The following is a 7,072-nucleotide window of genomic DNA, read 5'->3' as shown; positions in this document are numbered from 1 at the left end:
GTGTTTTTTGCTTGGACTCCGCTTAGGGCTCTTGACTCATTATCCATGAGTGGTCTGTGTGGGAGGAATATTAGATGCGCGGGGCTGACACTCGGCTTTTACATGCTGCGTTGTACAACAGACGCAATGGCAGGGGGAAGTACTAATTACCTTCAGGCTAGCTAATAACGCAGTTTTCCAACATTACCTCTAACGGGTTGAAGTTAGTAATCAGCAAGAAAAGGGACACACATGGATTTCGACAGGTCCGCGCTAATGGAAGAGGAGCTCACAGATCAGTGTGAGGATGATGATGACCGAGACACTGTTTCAGGAGGACCTGAAATAGCAGCTTCACGCCTGACGGAGCCATTGGGCCGGGGAGCAGCCCGAGCCTTCCCCGGGCACACAGGGAATTTTAGACTTGTCGGATCCGTTTCAAAACGTTACGGCCCTCTCCGCCGCCTGCCTCTCTGCCAGCAAGGCCTTGCTGGAACAACATTGCGAATGCAGGGTTCACCCTTAAAAATCCCCGGCCCGAGGCTGGCCCTGTGCCGCCGTGCCCTGGCAGCGGGCTGGGGTCCTGGGTAGCGGATGCCAGCCCGGAGGGGAGTCCCGGGAGGCGGGGACATGGGACGGATAAGGCTTCTGATTCCCTGCCTTGGACATGGAGCTCAAGGGTGAATAGAAAGGGGTCTTCTCGCTCCGTCATCTGGTGAAGCCATTTCGTGTTAATTAATCCCCATCAAATGACAAAACCAGATATGACTCCCCTTTTCCATGACAAGAAAGTATATATATTTTTAATGATTTGAGTTGATTTCTGTCCGAGACAGGGCAGGAAACTGCAGCTCCCCTTTATGTGCTGCCTCGCCCCCCTTCCAGGCAAGACTGCTTCCTTCCCAGCTCTCTTGATCTCCTCTGGCACCGGCTCCGCCGCTCTCGGTGACCAAAACCGAGCGCTGCGGCTCGGCGAGGAGAACCGCCAAAGGCCGGGGAGCGCCGCGCACGTCCCCAGCCCAGCCAGCCCTGGGACACCACCGCCAGGGAGGGGACAGCATCCGCGGCTCTGCCCCTGGCCCGCCGACCCGAGAGGGGAAGCGGAGAGAGGCGGAGGGGCGGGAGAGGAGCAGGGAGCTGCCCATGCTCCGGGAATGTGTCGGGGAGAAACTTTGCAAAGCTTCACTCTGAGCGGAGACGCGGGTGAGACGGAGCCCGGCAGTCCCGCACCTGCTGGGGACCGGCCGGGGGAGCCCCGCCGGAGCGGGGCAGAGGCTTGGGCCGAGCAGAGCCCTCCGTGAAGGGACAGGCAGCGGCGAGGGAGGACGTGGGCAGCCCCAGGGAGGTCGCGGCAGCCGAGAGCGGTGTTCCGGGGTCTCTCCGCAGTCGCTCAGGTTGGCCCTGCGCGGCTCCTCGGACCCTCCGAGCGATTGCCGGCCCGGATGGAAGCGCGGAGGTCCGGCAGCTCTGGGTGTGAGTGTCCCTGCCCCGCTGGGCTGGTGCGGGTGTCCACTCCGCCCCGCGTCGGGGAGGCCCCTTGCGCTGCCGCTCTCCGGCACAACACTCAATTATAAGGGCTGTGATTACAACAATATATCTCCACCGTGCTCCGCATGCTCGGGTGTCAAGGGTAGTGTTTTAGAGAGGGTGCGAGGGGCAGCAATTCATAAAGGGAACTGACAGTTCTTTGATGTGAAAATGATGCCCGTTTTTTTACTCCAGGATGCACGACCGAAGAAAGATTACACCGTTTAAAAAGAGAAATTTAAACCCAGATGATAATAGTAACGAGCCAAGGAGACTCAGTAGGGAAGTCAATATTACAAGTAGAAAAGCAATCTCTGAAGGCCTTGTGTGGCCTGTTGGGTCTGAGAGAGAGAAGCTGAATTCCTGATAAATCATGAATCATGGATGATCTTTTCAGCTAAAAGCGATCTTTTCTCATGAGCGTCGGCCCCTGGTCCCGGGGGCCTGTGGCACCGCTCCCGGCAAGGTCCCGTGCACCCACCCTCAGGGACCAGGGCGGCTCGGCTCTCCCACTCCCATTTCTGCTTTCACCTAGAAGGACTCTCATGTCGGGGGAGAAACCAACCCAACATCATCTTAGTTGTTTTCTTTATAAAGTAATGTAAGGGACATATTCTGGTTTGAAGTACTTAAAAAAAAAAATCAATCAATCAATCCATCAATCAATCTCCCTCCTCCCCGGCGGGGTGTACCACAGCAGGCTGGACTGCCCGCCCTGCCCTCCCCGCGGCACTGTGCCTGTCCGGGGTGCCACCGGCCGTCGCTGTCTCCGTTCCGCGTCCCCTGGGAGCGGTCCTGCCCAGCCCCTCCGCGGGCAGCCCGAGCCGGGATGGATCTCCTTCCGAACGCACCAGCTGGCTCAAAGCCTTCCTTTTCTAACCGGTCGCAAGAGATTATTAACACATTATTAAAACTCGATTCAGAGCACCTTAATGAGACTTTTACTTATTAGCGACGGGAGAGAATTTCAGACGAGAGCTCCGTTAAGCCGTGTCTATAGTTTCTAGACTATGCAAATGAGGCTTTTACACTCAACTTCTCGTGGTATTATCCTCCAGCGTGAGGTGGTCGTCAGGACCAGAGCAGTTTTGTACGAGAAAACAATCAAGCTAGTTCTAAGCATAAAATGGTTTCGGCGTGTTTGTTATAGAGCAAAGATATTTCTAGGGTGCTCGGTGTGTTTCTGAGAGGGGTAAAACTCCCCCACTGCACACACCAGCCCGCAGGACTCCTCCACAAACAGCTTTTGCAGTCTACTGCACTTGCCAGGAAAACAAAGCTTTCCCTTTCCCAAACTTCCATTCCTTTGCTAGTCCGGACTCAAAATTTCCTTTCTCAGACAGTTTCGAGAAGCCTCCACACAGCAGTAATCAGGCAAAGGAAAGAACACATCCTCAAGGTAACTAAGAAAGGCTCTGAAAAACTTTAAAGAAACACAAATACATTTTCCAGTGCAGAAATGGTTATTATGGCTTCCCTCTGTTTTGCTGAGTGTGATTCAATCAAAAGGGAAATATCCGTTCCCTTTGACAGTGAGCGAGTCTTAAAAATTAAGGATCGAATTCAGGTTTCAGGAGTATTGGAAAAGCACTCAGAAACCCGACCCCGAGCCTTTTGGGTACCTCTTCGTGCCCACAGCTTTGTCCCCTTGGGGAGCTGCGTGCTTTCCAAGAGCCGGGATGGCACCCGAGGGGACCCGCGGGCCCCGGGCAGGGCGGGCGCTGGCATCGAGCCCGGCCCGGCCGCGGCCCCGGGCGGGGCACCCAGGCTGCTCCTCCAAACCCCGGTCTCTGCTGAGCCCCGACATCAGCTGCTGAACAGCCTGTGACTTTGCTGGCCCGAGCCTTCTGAAATTCGTTTTTCCGGGTCAGGTCTATTTAGGACCCAACGTCGTCCCTCCCTCATTTTTACTTCATTTAAAACACCAGGAAGACGTTACTTGTTGTCGAACTAAATAGACCATATCACCTCTAGTTAAATTTGTAAATTACATTATGTTGCTGTTTTGGCTTTGTTTTCATAATTTTTAAAAATCTGAACAAATCAATTATATTAGCCATATGGCTTGATCACATCAGCTAATTTTCATTTTTGCACAGTAATTGTTGCTTAAACACCGACAACTTATTAGTTAAGGTGTTTAGGAAAGATCTCTCCAGTCCTGTCTTGTTTAAAAGATGATTGAGATGACAATGAATACTTCAAGTAAAGTCATTAAACAATTTATGCCAGTATTTTTCACTTTCTGTGTGTTTAAAGAGTTCACAACAGCAGTAGCTGAGCTGCAACCTGATTTATACTTCTGGAATAGAGTCCATGAGACCATCAGGCTTTCAATTCCAGTTTGTAATGATTCCCTTAAAAGCAGCAAGGTTTTGGTATGCAGCAGGTAAATAGTAATTTTTCTTAGTTATTTTAAAGGTGTATAGTATTGAGACTGTACAAGTGGTTCCACTCTGGCCCTTGAACACTGCAAATAAAAAACTTCACCCCTCAGTGATCTTAATATTTTGTCCATTAAATGTAGTTGCTCATTTAAATGGGAGTGTATTTAACCGTCAGACAGATGGTCTACAGTGCACACAATTACAAAGCAAGGGTCTGTGTACGTGGCCATGTTTTGGGCTCCAGATTTCCTGCTTCCCTATACATTTTTGCAAGCAGTTTATTTTTCCACACAAAGCACTAACACAGGTGGAGAAGCAGTCTGGAACTCATTTCTGCTATCAGAGATCCAGAGCAGAGCCCTTCAGGCAATCTTCTTAATTTTCTGACAAGGATTTTAACTACTTTGTACTTCAGATTTTTAGAGCATTTTAAAAACCATTCTGAAGTTCTCTTTAGAACACTAGGATTTTAAATATTTGACAGAAGTTTCTCATAATATTTACTGTATTGAGAAAATACTGAAAAAATTTCTCACCCCCACATCAGCAAAACTGAAGCAGTGAGCAGGCAATGAGTAGTGTATTATAAATGAAGGGAAAGGAAAATGGAAGGAAAATGCCACAAGAAAATGCAGAAAATTAGGAAATACAAAAATGGAGGTTTGCATTACAAACTGACTACATTCACTGTGGGCCTGTCTCACCCCAGCACAGAGGAAGCTGGTGTTCACTCACTGATCAGCAATGAAGTCTGTGCATTTATTTGACACAGGTAGGGCTCTCAGCATTATTTCTCATGCAAGATTCTAACTACGGTTAAATACAGGTTTTTAAATTTTCTGACCAGACTCTTTATGGTTCTTTTCACTCCTATTGCTGCTACCTAACAAATATTAGCAAATTAACTCTCTGAATGATTCTATAAAGTGAGGATTCACTATTTCATAATGATGGTCCCAAAGATCAGACACACACAGAATCTGCATTTGCTTTGTATGTGCTGTGGAGGACACTGGCCTGACAGTTTTAGTTAGTTAGCAATATTATTTAATCATGACTTTGCAAAATATTTTGAATGTGATTTGAAAACCACAACATGGAAAATACTTTTTGTAAGCTATTAATAAAAATCAGATTTAAATGTTGTGCTTAGCATTGTATGGAAGCTCTGTAGCAAGGCAGAGGTTCAATTATATCAATCAAGTCAGAACTCATCTCTTCTAGGATACCTTTCCTCCCTTCAGCAAAGCATTTCCAGCATAATTTAAATTCTCCTGCAAATGGCTGGTGTTTTACCAAGATCACTTTTCCTATGCAGACTTAAGTCACTTTCAGAGGAACTCATGGCTGTTCTGGATGATTTCAGCCATGCATTCAGCAACAGAAATTAGGATTTTATCTTCCATTATAGTGCAATCACAGCTGGCAGAGTAAGGAGAGATAAACCTGAAAGTTCTCAAGTTCTGACTCAGTTCTGAATGTTCAACTTTTCAATCATAACTTCCCCTTGGAATAGTTCTTTCCATCCTGTTTCCTGGATAACAGAATAAGTAAATGGTCAGTCCTTTCTGTGGAAATGTCCCTCTCATCCTGGAGCAGACCTGTTAAGGTAGCAAGCAGAGGAGAGTGGCATAGATACTGCCATCAGGGGCTGGCATGCCTTCTATGATTCAATATCAGGGAGAGAAAACATCCAAACACCAACATTCAATTGTCAGATTAAGAAGTGAATCTCTTGTAAATGACACAAGTCCCTTTCTTGTTATTTCCACCACCTCTGGCTCCTTTTGCTCATGTTAGGTCTTTCTCATCCCTTTCCCTCAGTGCAGTTGCAGACTGTCACACTTACTGCTGATTACCAAAGCTTAGACCTTCCAGTTATCCCAAACAATCTTCGTGGACCTGAACTGTACTGAGTTGCCTAGGACCCATTATCTAAACATAGACATGGAAATACAGATATCTTGGGAATTTGTGTAAGTCTAAAAGAATGGGTGACAGTGGAGGAGATAGTTTAGTTTGAAGGGATCTAGTGTCTTTGAGAGAAAATAAAATAATTGTCTTTAAGGAGGAAAGGTTTGATTTTTTTATTGTTCATCCTGTTTTTGCTGATCTTTGTAGTCTCTTTCTCTTGGCAGGGTCCTAAACCATTGGAAGGAGACTAATCCAGTCAGAAATGTGAATGAGAAGGGAAAAAGTAGGGCAAAGAATTCCTGACCTACATTTGCAGCCACTCAACTTCACAGAGGGAAGTAACATTTTAGTAAGCTAAAAGTGAATAAAAGTTGTTTTTCAGACATGCAGTGAATCATTTCTAGTGCCTTATAAAGCATTATTTGGTTGACAATGTCTCTTAAAATATCTGTTTACGAAATGCAGTGTTACTTCATGAAATTTACCATTTTGCACCATGAAAAATTACCCTTTTTCTCTGAAAACAACAACAACACAGACTTAGCATAAAAATCTTTAATGTCAAGAAATGGGCAAGATGTCAGTTTTATGCTGCATCAGAAAGACAGATATATGTATTTCACCATTTCTCCTATCCTATTTATGATTGTTGCAATCACAAATAATGTAGCTGATCTCTTGAATCTACTTGGCCTGTATGTATTGCTACATCTTACTCCAAGGGCTCCAAGGGTACCAGCACTTTGTCATACAAATGTCTCCTCCGTGGGTTTTTATCTAGTATTTAACTCTCTGTTCTTCAGGAGTGCAGACAGTGACTCCATGGGCTGCAGTGCCTCCCTTTGCAGAGCCTCAGCTGCTGTGCAATGCCATCCCCAACCCACCTGACATCAACATGGGGACATGGTTCTAAACAAAGAGATGGAATCACACTTTTTTGTCAGTGTGTGTTACAACTCAGATGGTACAATTCAGATGAGAAAACTGGACTGTGATGATTTTTATTGTGGTGAGTGGCATGCCATATGCTATAATATATCACAGTGCCTTCTCATATTCCCTTAAAGTGCTTTCTGAATCTTGCTTTGTAAAGAAACATTATTTCCAACTCAAGTAAAGATAACTTCTAGCTAGTTTTCATTAACTTATTTCCAGTTTGCATGTTAATTTTCCAGCTATTATTTAGATTTGAAAAGAAAAAATATATTGCTGTGAAGACAGGTCTTTGTAATGAATTTGTAAATGGAAAAAACAGATTTATTTTT

Source organism: Haemorhous mexicanus, chromosome 8 (genome assembly GCF_027477595.1).
Source record: "Haemorhous mexicanus isolate bHaeMex1 chromosome 8, bHaeMex1.pri, whole genome shotgun sequence".
In the NCBI taxonomy this organism is placed as follows: Eukaryota; Metazoa; Chordata; class Aves; order Passeriformes; family Fringillidae; genus Haemorhous; species Haemorhous mexicanus.
This window is presented reverse-complemented; position numbering follows the sequence as displayed.